This window comes from Mustela erminea, chromosome 3, assembly GCF_009829155.1.
Source record: "Mustela erminea isolate mMusErm1 chromosome 3, mMusErm1.Pri, whole genome shotgun sequence".
In the NCBI taxonomy this organism is placed as follows: domain Eukaryota; kingdom Metazoa; phylum Chordata; class Mammalia; order Carnivora; family Mustelidae; genus Mustela; species Mustela erminea.
In genome coordinates this window covers 29,912,670-29,926,530 of record NC_045616.1, presented here as the reverse complement: position 1 = coordinate 29,926,530, position 13,861 = coordinate 29,912,670, and the positions used below count along the sequence as shown (strand labels likewise).

The window sequence follows — 13,861 nt, the reverse complement described above, 5'->3', positions numbered from 1 at the left end:
AAATTAATACTAACCAACTCACCGTAGCGTATACACTCTTAAGAAAAAAAGTTACGTGGCATTGCAAGTGCATATGGCCAAGAGGTTGAGCAAAATGGATATGTACTTGGTGACTTAATATACATAGATGTAGTTTTTTTAGAAAGAAATTTTATGTTTGAGAATAATTTTTGATAGCAATATTTTATAGAGCCATTGATGTAATCAAGCCTCTTTTGGCCAGTAATTATTTCAATAATTATGCAGTGATTTTTAGTACCCTTTTTGTTATCAAGATTGCCCTCGTCTTAATGGTGTATTTCATTATCCACTTAATTAAGCTTCTCCCTAAAAAGCTTAATGTTTCTAGCATGGCTTCCTCATTCAGTAGCATCTTATCTATTCTTTGTAGTGATTATGGGTAATGTGTTAAGATTATATACTGTTCTATTATATTTTTCCTTTAAATAGGACTGGATTGTTTTTCAGATGTGGCAGAAATAAGTTACATTATTTTCTGGTATAACGACAATTGTGTTAAAGTCCAAGACTCATAATTCAAACATCTTTGCCATCGCTGCGTCTGGTCTTATTATTTTATTTCTTGATGATGGGTCATATTTTCTTGTTGTTTTTGTTCTTGGTTTTTTGAGTGTATAAGAAGAGGGAGACTGAAGTAAATAATGCTTATTTTCTGGAAGAAATACATCTTCTCTCAGGCCATGAAAGTGGTAGTTTGGGACAATCTAGTCCATAGGGAGTTGAGTTTGGGCTTTGTTGTTGCATTAGTTATGATGAGTGTGCCTCAGGCCTCAAGGTCCCCCCGTGGTTCAATGCTGCTTCCTCCTCAGCATGAGGGCTGGGGTCTCAGATGGTTTCCTTTAAATATCCTGCCCTGCGACTTCAGCATGGCACATGTGACTTTGCCTCAGTGCTGGGTATCTCTCAGCATTCCTTCCCCTCCTCAGTGGGAGACTGCTGCTGTCTTGGACTCACACGGGATTCCCATGCTGGAAGGTTTCTCCTGTTCACCTGCTCCAGCATCAGACCCAGGGAAGCTCCGTAACGTCTGTGCCACAGAGCAGATATCTCTCCATTCTTCCACTTTTTTCTTAGGCCAACTTGGTTTTGGCCTATGAAAAAGTCAATGAGTAAGTGTAGACTCTGTGTGTCTCGAGCTCCCAGGGACCCTAACTTGTTATACCAGCCCTATTTGGCTTTTAGGATTTTGTTAGATTTGTAGCTTTTTTTTTCTTATTCCCCTCCATGGCAGTTTCCTCCTCTTCTTGCTGCTTTGGCAGAGGTGAAATAGTGAGTGATTCTTGTCTCCCCTTAGAGGAGCTTGTCACTCTGGCTTTTAGTTCATTAGTTTACCCAAGGACTTTGGCTCTCTCATGGGCTCTAAAAGTGTTCTCTGAGTATCTTTCAGCTTGCTCTTATTGTTGGGGTGAGGATACCTTTCACTTGTGACTTTCTATATTCAGTCTTGGCAAACTTTGATCTGTGGGCCAAAGCCTGCCCATCACCTGTTTCCATTAATACCGTTTCACTGAAACACAGCCGTGTTCATTGTGTTTACATCTTTCCCGTGACTAAAAATCGAGTAGTGGTGACAGAGACCATATGGCCTGTAAAGCAAAAATTATTTACCATCTAGCCTTTTACAGAAAAAGTTGGCCAACAGTCGTTCCACATCTTCAGTGGAAGCAGAAGGCCCCTTGACACTACTAAAATTCTGTTGCATCCTGAAATGAAATTCCATGCTTTGAAGGAGACTGACTGTGTTTATGGGTTAGAAGTGAGAATGTCTGTTCTCTGTACTACACATTAATGATTTTTTTTTTAACCAGTGCACATGTTTTGTGTTTGATTAATCAGAATCTCAGATCCAGATATTAGTTTGGGAAATGTTAGATCTTGTTCTTGAAAAATGGTGTGTTTGTGGGGCACCTGCATGGCTCAGTTTGTTAAGCATCTGCCTTTGGCTCAGGTCATGATCCCAGGGTCCTGGGATTGAATCATGCGTCAGGCTCCTTGCTCAGCGAGGAGTCCGCTTTTCCCTCTCCCTCTACCCCTCCCTACTGCTCGTGCCTTCTCTCTCTCAAATAAATAAATCAGATCTTTTTTTAAAGAAATGGTGTGTTTGCATCAGAAAGGATGAATACCCAACTTTTATATCAACATGGACAGGACTGGAGGAGATTATACTGAGTGAAATAAGTTAAGTCGAGAAAGTCAGTTATCATATGGTTTCCTTATGTGGAGCATAAGGATTAACTCGGAGGACATTAGGAGAAGGAAAGGAGAAGTGAGTTGGGGGAAATTGGAGGGGGCAATGAACCATGACAGACTATGGACTCTGAGAAACAAGCTAAAGGTTTTGGAAGGGAGGGGGTAAGGGGATGGGTTAGCCTGGTGGTGGGTATTAAGGAGGGCACGGATTGCATAGAGCACTGGGTGTGTGCTGCATAAACAATGAGTCTTGGAACACTGAAAAAATAAAATAAATTTTTAAAAAATGATAAGGACTGAATTTTGAGTTGTTTTTCAATGAAATTGTTTAGCTTGCGATAATCTATTTCTCCTCAGCCTCCTAGAGACCAAGAACTTCCTTATAAGGCCTTTGATAGATATTTTCAGGTTATTGGCATAGTTTTGAAAAAGGAAAAAAATAAATATCATTTACATGCAGTTCATAATTTGCATGGGTAATTTACATGACCCTGTTATCTCTGTGACTTCTTTGCCTGAATGTTTAGCCCGGTCTATCAATGTGAATTTATAACTATTTTAGGCATCACTGCTGGGAATTATGAAATATAGTAATCAATTTTTTTGAGTTCTAATTTGTCTAATTATAAACAAATCTATAAGGAAAATTACAAAGTAAGTTAATCTTGATCATTTTTAACACTCTGTTTAATTTTCATCTAGACCTTTTAAAAAATATAACCGATTTTAACATTCTGCCAAATGTTTTTCTGCATCTATTGAGATGATCATAATTTTTTTCCTTCATGTGGTTAATGTAGCATGTTGCACTGATTGCTTTGTAGATGTTGAATAATCCCTGTATGCCTGGCGTAAATCCCACTTGATCATCGTGTATGATCCTTTGATTATACTGTTGAATTTGGTTTGTTAATATTTTGTGGAAGACTTGCATCTATGCTCATCAGGCATATTGGCCTATATTTTCTTATGAGGTCTTTGTCTGATTTTGGTATTGAGGAAAAGCTGGTCTCATCAACTGAGTTTGGAAATATTCCCTTCTCTTCTATTTTGTGGAAAAGTTTGAGAAGGATTGGTATCGAATCTTTAAATATTTGGTAGAATTCACCAGTGAAGCCACCTGGTCCTGAGCATCGGTGTGTTGGGAGGTTTTTGATTAATTTAGTCTCTTTACTAGTAATTGGTCTGTTCAGCTTCCCTATTTCTTCATGATTCAGTCTTGGCAGGTTGTTTATAGGAATTCATCCATTTTTTTCTAGGTTGTCCAATTTTCTGGAGTAGAACTGCTTAGAGTAATCTCTTATGATCCTTTATATTTCTGCTCTATCAGTTGTAATGTCTCCTCTTTCATTTCTGATTTTACTTATTTGTGTCCTCTCTCCTTTTTTTTTTTGCAGAGTCCAGCTAACGATTTGTCAAAATTGTGTTATCTTCAAAAAAAAAAAAAAAATCCCACAGCTCTTAGTTTCATTGATCTTCTCTATTGTCTTTTTAGTGTCTATTTTAGTTAGTTCTACTCTAATCCTTGTTATTTTCTCCCTTCTAACTCTGGGCTTTTTAGAAATTCTTCTTTTTCCTAGTTCCTTGAGATGCAAAGTTAGGTTATTTATTTGAGATCTTTCTTATTTTTTGATGTAGGCATTTATCAGTATACATTTATGTACTTATCATTATGAATTTCCTACAATATTTTAAAATTCAGTCACCCTTTGGACATAGAAGCTCTGTGAAAAGGTGGATATGCCTAGTGATTTGTATGTGGGATGCCCTGGGCAGAGGGAATTCCCAGGAGCTAAGCTGTTGCTTGCCTTTCTTAGGGTCACAAACAACTTCTGTTTGTGTCTCAGCATTAGCTGGGTTCGCTAACATTTATTGCCAGCACCCTGCCCTCCCCTCCCAGCCCAGCCAGAGGGCCTGTGACTAAGCCAATGAGAGATCCCACATTTGTTTTCTGTCCTTGATGACAAAGAAACTGTGATCTCATTCTGTGGAGAATATTCCTCCACCCTTTCAAGTGTACCGTCATATTTTCAGCATTTGGTTTTACATTCAGCCCCGAAACTTATTGCTGGATTCCTAGTGAAGTTCTACTGCCGGAAGCTTACATGAGGCAGAATGCTGATTTAGCTCTTAGGATGCGTATAGAGCCACGTTGCCATGGTAACCAGCAGACAAACCTGAGAGAAGTCAGGCTACAGAGGAACTGTAGTCATCACCAAACAACAAATCAAAGGGAAATGTCTCACGAGAGATTTCTAATTATTACACATTTGTCCTTGCAACCAAACAGGAGTATGACAGAAATGGCATCCCTGGCCCAGGCATCTTTGGGTCACAAAATCATGGAAACTTTCCTCTGCTCCTGAGGGGAATTCCCTAGAGCCTCCTGCTGCCTTAAGGTATATTGAAATAGATTCTTAGATTGACCTTTTCCTTAGAGTTACCACCAAGTCCTTAGTAGTGATAACTACAACGCTCTATAGCTTAAAGTAGTTCCGAGACAGCAAGGCCTTTTGAAAAAGTCTCACATCTGTGAGCCTGATAGCTAATAAACATCTGAGATTGTCCTCTGACATCTTGAAGAGATCGCTGGGATCTGTTCCTTCTTTTTTGTTCCTTTTCTGCAGCCTTTTTAACATAAGCAAACTTACTTCAGTCACCTTTAACAGAAGAGGAATCCAAACTGATATGTTTCTATGCAAATATATGCAAATCAGGTTACAGTAAGACAGGCTTCCTGGACTCACAACAGTAACGTCTGTGTTTGCTCCTGAAGAGTGTGCTCAAGGTTACAAAGCTATCGCTACAGATTTACAATTTCCTGGGGAAACAGCTGTAGAAATCCTTTTCCTACTTTTAAATATGCTGAGATCAAGGCTGTCCAAGCCTTGAGACAAGGGAGGGAGGTGATAAATGAAGACACAGCATCCCATGAATAAAATTCAACTTGCCTTTGTTGAGAGAGCAGCTTCGACCTTCTTGCCGTCAGCCTGATCGGCAAAGGTGTCTGTGTTAGTCGAGCTCTTTAACGTATCTGTTCTGCTTTAATTCATATTTCTGAATGGCATATGCTGGATGCTGGCCTGAATCACCTTTGTTTTATTAAAGGTGCATTTAAGGTCAACTACCACTAACTGCATTGTTAAATATTGATTTAGCCATTTGAATTAATGTAATTTTCAGTCCTTTCCCTACTTAATGTATACCAGCAACCCTGTGACCCAGGCAGACAGAAGATCAATACGTGGGTGCTCAGCTTGCATTGAGGCTGGCTTCACTGCCTTCTGTGCTTGCTTATTTTCCCATGGAATGGCTAAGTGTTCAGGAGAATGGGCCACTGGCTTAGCTACTTATTTCCTGTAAAACTTCTGAATGATCTCATCTCTTGCATGATGTTTCTGACCTACTTTGTGGTGTTTTTTAGGGTTCTGAACCCTTGGTTTCCCTTGTTAAGGGAAAAATAATATCAAGAAAGCAAAAAAATCCCCAAACCTGCAGCATTATAACAGCAAGGTCAGCACTACATGGATTCATAACATTCCAGAACCCGAAACAAAACTTAGAATTACTTCATTCAGCACTCTTATTTCATGGCTCACAAAACCGAGGGTTTAAAGGGCTTTTCAAACTGCTGGGGTCAGAGCTAGAATCCTTGTCTTCCCCATTTCTCTTTGTATTGTACTTACCTCTAGTACATAGGATTTGTCTTCCTGTAAACTGGGGCAAAATATAGGGCTTTCATGATCATGTTCTTTAAAGACACTGTTGAATTCGGCCAAAGAGAGTTTGGTGTAAAATGAAATAGTTTATTTTAGCAAAGACCAAATAGAGATTCTGTCCTTAAAGAACTGCCATAGTAATATTGCCTTCTTAAGAAATTTTCAGTTTGGGGGCACCCGGGTGGCTCAGTTGGCTGAGCAACTGCCTTCAGCTCAGGTCCTTAAAGAACTGCCATAGTAGTATTGCCTTCTTCAGAAATTTTCAGTTTGGGGGCACCCGGGTGCCTCAGTTGGCTGAGCAACTGCCTTCAGCTCAGGTCATGATCCTGGAGTCCTGGGATTGATTCCCACATTGGGCTCCCTGCTCAGCAGGGAGTCTGCTTCTTCCTCTGACCATTTCCCCTCTCATGCTCTCTCTCTCTCAAGTAAATAAATAAAATCCTAATTAAAAAAAAAAAAAGAAGGAGCACCTGTGTGGCTCAGTGGGTTAAAACCTCTGCCTTTGGCTCAGGTCATGATCTCAGGGTCCTGGAATCGAGCCCTGCATCGGGCTCTCTGCTCAGCAGGGAGTCTACTTCCTCCTCTCTCTCTGTCTGCCTCTCTGCCTACTAGTGATCTCTCTCTGTCAAATAAATAAATAAAATCTTAAAAAAAAAAAGAAAATTTCAGTTTGGGGCTTTTATTACTACACAGTACTAACTGGCTTGACTCTTCTAATTTAACTTAAAGGTATAAGAACAAACTCTAATTTTGAGATAATGATCTGAAGTTGATAGATGTTCTTTTCCTGCCTAGCCTCCGTTTAAGCTTAGGGGTAGCATATCTGCTACCTGTACTAAAGGCCTGCCTAAGAATGCAGGAAGCATTTGAGGAAACAAAGCCAAGAAATTAAGACAGAGAAACCAAGCTCTGGTGATATCAGTGTCTGGATCGAGGCTGGCTTTCTTTCTTTCTTTCTTTCTTTCTTTCTTTCTTTCTTTCTTTCTTTCTTTCTTTCTTTCTTTCTTTCTTTTTCTTAAGATTTTTATTTATTTATTTGAGAGAGAACGTGCCCATGAGCAGGGGGAGGGGCAAAGGGAGAGGGAGAGAATCCTAAGCAGACGCCAAGGCAAGTGCGGAGCCCCACTGAGGGCTCGAAACCCCAAGATCATGACCTAAGCCAAATCAAGGGTCAGATGCTTAACCAACTGAGCCATCGAGGTGCCCCAAGTGCCTTTATTTTCTTAAGGTTTTTTTTGTTTTGTTTTTTGAAAACCACAACCAAGAGTCTCAACTTGTTGGCTAATACATAAATGGGTTGGGTATTTGAGAAATACCCGGACCTTGATAGGTGTAGTGTCCAGTTTCTAAATCACGAAAGACAGTTACACAGGAATTTCTTAGAGCCTTTCTACCTGTGTTAGAACAGGCCAGGAGATGGGTCTCTAGTTAATGTCTGTATCTAACATCTCTCCCTGTCTTCACTTTGTCTCTAGACAAACCCAGATCTGCAGTGTAAACCTTGTAAAGTGACATTGTTTTCAAAGCCCTTGCAGAGTGCCGACACCTTCTAGTGTTTAATAACGTCTTAATAATCGTGGGGTGTAAGAGTTGTTTCTATCCCGACACTGAAATGGATTCTCCAGTAAGAAGGGAAAGCACCGAAATTTAAAGTACGGGCTTTTAGTATGGGAGGCATCATTTCCGAGATTGGCCAAGGCTCTGAGTTTACCAGTGACCCCTGACCACAGAGGGTTTTGGTGATGTTGTATAGCATGTTTAGCCATGGAGCTGACACTCATGCCCACATCTCTAACCTCATCCTTTCTCCGGCTCTGCCTTCCTCAGCCTCATCATGCACTTGCTAGTACCCTATCTCCTGTTTGCCAGTATCCTGGGAGATACTTTCTATTACTGGCTGTCCAGGGTCAAAAACTTGTCATGTTGACATGCTATTGGACAGTAGCTGTAGTTACAGCCGAAGATGCAAGTTCATTTGTACCCACGTTCTCTGTGTGCAGGCAAGGTGTAGCAGCACTCCAGACCTGGTAGAGCTTAGCAAGGTAATTAGAAAAACAGAAGTTTAAACCAGGCAAGGAGAATTGAATTAACTGGAACAAACAAAATAAACAGAATCAAATCTTTTGTTTCAGTACCTGGTGACTCAGTGGAGCACAGGGATCAATGACAAAATCCACCCAGCCTTTTGACAGCATCTCTACCTGCTAAAAGTAGTAAACAGGTAGCCGATTGGAGTGTTCTGTCTCTTTGGGCGGTTTTTATTCACATCACGTAGAACTCCTTGCATACCCTCTCCAGTTACACGCAATTAAATGACCTCACTCGTTGACATAAAGGAGGTTTGATATCTAAAAAGACATTAGGTATTGATGATTTTTTGTCTCTATGTGTTGGCTTTAGTGTACACAGAGCAAAAGCCTGTAAGAACTAACGCATCCGAATTATAAAATGTCTGGATGTGAAGTTCATAAAGCTGAAACTACTTTTTTTCTTAAACAAAGGCAGATGCTTTGTGTAGATGGATATCTCTTTCCTGTGTTCTAGGCATTTACTTTCATTTTTGAAACCCTTTTAAGTGCTACATGAGGCACATGGCCCTGGAGAGAAAAGAGATTAAAAACACCTTGGGGAATCTTAATTCCTTCTAAATCACTTTTTCCCCCCTTAAAAAAAAAAAAAAAAAAAAAAAAGGAGTTGGTTTCGAATGAAATATGGAACCTTATCTACCTTATGAATAATCTCCTCTTTTTTCTCCCCTCTCACTGCCCCAGAGTTCCAGGGCTTGCTGATAGATAGGGGGTGATTAAAAATTCTCATCATGCCCATGTGCCTTGTACCCTCTCCTTTGTCATTCTGCAGTTGGTATCAAAGCTGTAGCATCTATGTTCTTTGAAGACTAAGCAGGTTGGACATGCAATTTAGATGAAAAACAATTACTCTGTGTTAGCTTGCTTTTGGCAAGAGTGTATTAAGGCTCATCTCATTGATGGGAAACAAAAGCTGTACTTCATCTTCATGAATTTCAAATGAGAGAGAGAGAGAGAAAGAGAAGGAAATAGTGAGTTTTCTGGCAGGAGGTTTTCTACATAACCTTTCTCTGTCGAGTGGGTGTCTTTCTTGCTAGAATACCCTTAGCCTTGGCTTGGATAATAATGCGTTTCTCACCCTTGCACAGAAGGTGCAAATGATGGTGCCGCTCAGCTAATGGGGAACCTTTGAAACACAAAAAGAAGACTAAACAGTTGAAGTGTGTGCTGTGGTGCTTTTTTTTTTTTTTTTTTTTTTGATTTAGGAAAGGAAGAGAACGAATGGACAAACTATACGGACACCTTTTGTTACAGATGTGTTTCCTTTTGAGAAAACAAGCCAACGAGAAGCATGTTTGTGGGCTAGCTATGTTTAAAGTGATATGGGACCCTTAAGAAACACCATATTATCTTCAAGGTCTCAGTTTGAAACTCTGAGTTCAGAGAGTTACATCAGATCCTCGACTTCTGAATAATGTGTTACATGTGGCTTGTGGCGCCAGAATGAGCTCTTGGCCTTGGCCCTGGAGGGAGACTGAGCCACGTGGGATGGCAGGGCCCAGCCTCTCTCTTAGGAGGCCCATGCTCCCCAAGGACACCACCCCATTCAAAAACACAAAGGACACATGGAAGACAGTGTTGAAAAGGAATAAAAGTCATCCAATCCCAACAGGCTTTGTGCGTGTTTGTAGGAATGCATGTTAAGGAGAAACAGAGCTGGCCTCATGGGAGCACGACCTCTGTGGTCTCCCTGAGATCCGGGCTTGAAGGCTCTGTGCTGTTTCAGCGGTCTGCTGTCTCTCTTGAAATTTCCCCTTTGCCCTGGGCCCCACATGTTTTATATCTGGTCCTAAGGAAGAAAGAGACTTATCATGGAGGATAGAGGATGGAAAGGTGTTTTGGGGTGGATGCTGTCACGGCCCTCTGTCAGAATTTTCTAGACACAACCCTGGTGTACAGTTTTGCTAGTACAACCATGGAGTCAATGGCTTCTGAGGGGGAGGCTCTGTGAATGGTCCTCCTCTGGAGATTTTTTCCCCCTTTTTCTAAGAAAGTCTCAATTACAGTTTAGGCTAGGAACAGATGTGTATTGCCATCTGGCATTTATGTTTTAAAGTTAAATCACAGATTTTCCTTATAGCCTATGGTCAAGTTGGCTAATGTTGGAGGTTTGATAAAATTCTACTGAATCCCCTTCAATTTACATGTATTATATAGGTGGAAAAAGGTGGTCAGGGACTTGATAAGATGTACCTTAGGATATTTTTGAGAAGCTATACAGCATAGAGCAAGGGCTTTGCAGTAAAAGAAAACTAGGCCTGAGTTCTTGCTCTGCCATTTCAAAGTATATCCTTTTAGGAAAGTAATTTTGCTGCATGAAGACTCGGCTTCCTTACCAATAAAATGGGGCTAAGAATATGACCTTTTAGGGATTGTGTCCCTGTATATTAAATAAAAATTATATTAAATAAAATATATTAAATATATTTTATTAAATAAACTTATTTTTAATTTAGTTATAATTTAATATATTATGATTTATAATTAATTTAAATTAAATTAATTTAATATGATTATTTAATTATAAATTAAATAAATATATTAAATAAAAATATAAAGTCATTAACACTGTTCAAGGCATGTCATGCAGGTTTTTTGTTTTTTTTTTAAATTATTATTAGAGCTGTGCCTGGGTGGCTCAGTGGGTTAAAGCCTTTGCCTTCAGCTCAGGTCATGACCCCAAGGTCCTGGGATCAAGCCCTGCATTGGCATCAGGCTTTCTGCTCAGCAGGGAGCCTGCTTCCCTTCCTCTCTCTCTGCCTGCCTCTCTGCCTGCTTGTGATCTCTGTCAAATAAAGAAAGAAATAAAATCTTTTTAAAAAATTATTATTTTTTAATATAATTTTTGATTTTTTATTAACATATAATGTATTATTAGCCCCAGGGGTGCAGGTCCATGAATTGCCAGGTTTACACACTTCACAGCACTCACCATAGTAAAAAAATTATTATTATAACTATGTATCGCTTCTTGGCCTTTTGGCTAAGATCAAGTGTAGTATCTGTTCTTATCAGTTTAATATCTGATACATCCTCTATCTGAGGACAGTATATTAAATGGATTTTTGAGCGGGGAGATGGAAGAGGAGCTTCCTCTGTCCAATCCACACATTGACTTGGTAGTGCTATATTTCCAGGAATGGTGCCCACCCCCCCGGGGAAGTAACCAAGTGTCTAAAATCAGTCTGAGGGGCATCTAGGTGTCTCAGTCCGTGAAGCATCTGGCTTTGACTCAGCTCATGATCCTGGGGTCCTGAGATCAAGCCCTGCATTGGGCAACCTGTTCAGTAAGGGAGTCTGCTTCTCCCCCACCCCCTCCCCCTGCTTGTGCTCTTTCTAGCTCTCCGTCTCTCTGTGGAATAAAGAAATAAAATCTTCTAAAAAAATAAATAATTATTATAACTATATCCATTTAGTTATTTACAGTAACTGGCTATTATTCTGTCTTCCTAATAGCAACCCTCTTCTCTGGACTACACTCACTAGTTAAAACCCATATTCAAATGAGACTTCCTAAATGTGTGTAGAAAAGAAAACAGTCAGGAAACTATAAACTCACTTTACTTAATTTTTAAGGGTATATATTTTTCAAGACTTTATTTATTTATTTAATACTACTTTCTGTTTATTGAGAATTTTGTTCACTCCTGAACAGTAGGCCTGCGAGTTGCAGTCCTACCACCAGGCATCTCCCTTGGAGGAGGTCCTGCTTCATGGAGAATATCACAGCTGTGACACGGACACCTCTACTCTTCATCCCGTGAATGAGATTTTCTGAAGGATTTCGTGGGGGTTTTTTGTTTTTGTTTTTGTTTTACAAGTACAGGGTGTTTATGAATTCCTCATGCAAACTTAAAATTTGATAACTTGCATACACAGAAACAGATTGTAAGCACTTCCCGCAAACCCATTTTGGGGCGTTTTCCACACTCTCCAATTCAAATATTGAGACTTCAGCCCAAGGACCATCTTTAGCGATGTGTTATTCATTTGGGTTTCCTAAGCCCTTGAAAACATTCTCCATTTGGTCCTGCGTAATTTCGTGAACCACCTATCTGAGCGCAATCCTAACTAAATTTCTTCGGTGTGTGGTTTTGATGAGGAGACAGGTTTCTATAGGTCCCATTAAAAAAAAAAAAAAATGAAGTCTGAAAAAGGAGGGGTGATGGAAAGTAGCCAGGTGGTTCAGTCTGGTCTGTCTGTACATACTGTGAAAAGAACAGCATGGATGAGCGATTTACTATTTGAACTAAGATCACGCAGACAAAATGTACAATCCAAAATGATGAAATTGTCCTAATTTGGGGGCACATTTCATAACATCTCAAAGTAATACCATATAAACTGTGTGTTTATTGTAGACACGAGGATCAACGACTCACCTTTTCCTGAAAGCAGATACCAAATAAAATGAACATTAGTATTAATAACTTTCCATCATTAAAATCTCAAATTGTATACTTGATAGTTACCTCGGGTATAGATGTGTAGACCCCATCTCTTTAAACATACACACACATTCACATAGTTGCATAGACCTACTAATTGTATTTCTCTGCCTTCCAAGACCTGTGCATTTTTAAAATAAATCATTTAAAACAGTCAAGTGATTGGTATGCTGACTGTATTGACAGAGGGGAAGTTGTATCACTTTTAGAAAATACATCACTTCTCTTTCATATAGTTCTCTTCCTGGAAATTCTAGTTAAACTAAGAGGAAGGAATTATTTTTATTAAATTTTTAAATTTTTTTATAAACATATAATGTATTTTTATCCCCAGGGGTATAGGTCTGTGACTCGCCAGATTTACGCACTTCACAGCACTCACCATAGCACATACCCTCCCCAATGTCCATAACCCTACCAGCCTCTCCTGACCCACCTCCCCGCAGCAATCCTCAGTTTGTTTTGTGAAATTAAGAGTCACTTATGGTTTGTCTCCCTCCCAATCCCATCTTGTTTCATTTATTCTTTTCCTACCCCCCAAACCCTCCATGTTGCATCTCCACTTCCTCATATCAGGGAGATCATATGATAGTTGTCTTTCTCTGATTGACTTATTTCACTAAGCCTAATATTCTCTGGTTCCATCCATGTCATCACAAATGGCAAGATTTCATTTCTTTTGATGGCTGCATAGTATTCCTTTGTATATATATACCATATCTTCTTTATCCATTCATCTGTTGATGGATATCTAGGTTCTTTCCATAGTATGGCTATTGTGGACATTGCTGCTATAAACATTCGGGTGCATGTGCCCCTTCAGATCACTACATTTGTATCTTTAGGGTAAATACCCAGTAGTGTAATTGCTGGGTCATAGGGTAGCTCTATTTTCAACTTTTTGAGGAACTTCTATGCTGTTTTCCAGAGTGGTTGCACCAGCTTGCATTCCCACCAACACTGTAGGAGGGTTCCCCTTTCTCCGCATAAGAGGAAGGAGTTTAAAATAAATGAAATTTTTACTAAAAGAGCTTTAATTTTAATATGGTCAGCAGTTGTAGTGGTAAAGGGAAACCATTAGCATAAGACTTTGCTTTCTGTTCCAATGTTCTTCGAAGTTATTTATTTTTAAATTAAATTTATTATTTTTCCAGGAATTTGCAATTACCTGTAATATAATTTTATCACTTTTTTATTGAGCTATAATTGACATGTCAGATTATACTTGTTTCCAGGTGTACAATGTAATGATTTGATTTTTGTATATATTTTGAAATGATCACCCCAGTAAGTTTAGTTAACATCCACGTCATCCCTTATTGTGGCTTCTAAATATGAGGAAGCAAGCTGCATTGTGTGATTTGAAGTAGGATGGGCACTGTGGGTTAACATCTGG

General features: G+C 39.5%; 1 non-coding gene across 1 annotated transcript; it reads left to right on the top strand.

Annotated features, from left to right (window-relative positions):
* The first annotated feature begins 10,980 nt into the window (after positions 1-10,980).
* Positions 10,981-11,170, top strand: LOC116587285. The gene has a single exon (XR_004284359.1). It is a non-coding gene; the product is annotated as a U2 spliceosomal RNA (small nuclear RNA).
* The last annotated feature ends 2,691 nt before the right edge of the window (positions 11,171-13,861 follow it).